This window comes from Suncus etruscus, chromosome 17, assembly GCF_024139225.1.
Source record: "Suncus etruscus isolate mSunEtr1 chromosome 17, mSunEtr1.pri.cur, whole genome shotgun sequence".
NCBI classification, from domain to species: Eukaryota; Metazoa; Chordata; class Mammalia; order Eulipotyphla; family Soricidae; genus Suncus; species Suncus etruscus.
The window spans coordinates 54,007,742-54,008,948 of NC_064864.1; the positions used below are offsets into that span (position 1 = coordinate 54,007,742).

The window sequence follows — 1,207 nt, forward strand, 5'->3', positions numbered from 1 at the left end:
TCAGGCCGGAGAGATAGCACAGCAGCGTTTGCCTGGCAAGCAGCCGATCCAGGACCAAAGGTGGTTGGTTCGAATCCCGGTGTCCCATATGGTCCCCCGTGCCTGCCAGGAGCTATTTCTGAGCAGACAGCCAGGAGAAACCCCTGAGCACCGCTGGGTGTGGCCCAAAAAACGAAAAAAAAAAAAATTAAGTCTCCTTCCGGCATCATTTGTTTAGCATTGAAGAACATACCTAGGGGAGAATTAGCAGCTTGACTTCACACAAATGTCTAAGAGCACAGAATAAAAATATATATTGGTTCTTATTGATGCCTTAACTATGTGGGTAGAAATTTGCACTGAGAAATCCAGAGAAGTGTCTGATGTTTCACATAAGGACATGATTCCTAGATTTGGCTTAGTCAGGCCACTAAAGAATGACATGAGAATTTCCTTTATTTATAAAATCACTCCACTTAAATTTTATTATCGGTTAACTCCACACTGCTTGGTATCCCAAGTTATTAAGAAAAGTGAAAATTTTTAACCACTCCCATAAGAAGAGAAAAAATGTGCCAAAAAACTTTTGAGTATTGGATCTCACTCTTGCCTATAGCCTTTCTCAGATTAAAAAAAAATAGCTGCTGGGGTAAAACTTCAGTTTAGTCTTTTTTTTTTTTTTTTAATATGAAACACTTCACGAATTTGCGTGTCATCCTTGTGCAGGGACCACGATAATCTTCTTTATATGTTCCAATTTTAGTATATGTACTGCCGAAGCGAGCACTAATCTTTTTTGAGCTATTTTATTATAGTCCCTTTTAATGAAATATTTCATAATAGACTCAGAGTTTAAAATTAACTAAGTATGTTACAAATTTAAGCTAGATGCAACAGGCAATTCAAAATTTTGGAAAACCTGTTTAAGTTAGCCCAAATAGAGAATTAACCCCATTAAAATTTAGTCAGGTAGTTGAGTCTTCTTATTAAAAGTCTGGAATGTTTAGGAGCAATTTCTGAGCGCATAGCCAGGAGTAATCCCGAGCGTCACCGGCTGTGGCCCAAAACCAAAAAAAGAAAAAAAAATCTGGAAAAATAGATTCTAATTGAACTAACTACTGCCTACATAGCAGGTAATTGACCAAGATTATATCATAGAACCCAGTGTTAAACAACTTAATGGAATTTTTAGTTGGCTTTATCTCTCTAAAATAAAATTAATCCCATC

At 36.9% G+C, this 1,207-nt stretch overlaps 1 non-coding gene across 1 annotated transcript; it reads right to left on the reverse strand.

Moving 5' to 3' along the window:
* Positions 1-660: 660 nt before the first annotated feature.
* Positions 661-766, reverse strand: LOC125995447 (U6 spliceosomal RNA). The gene has a single exon (XR_007490973.1). It is a non-coding gene; the product is annotated as a U6 spliceosomal RNA (small nuclear RNA).
* Positions 767-1,207: the final 441 nt, after the last annotated feature.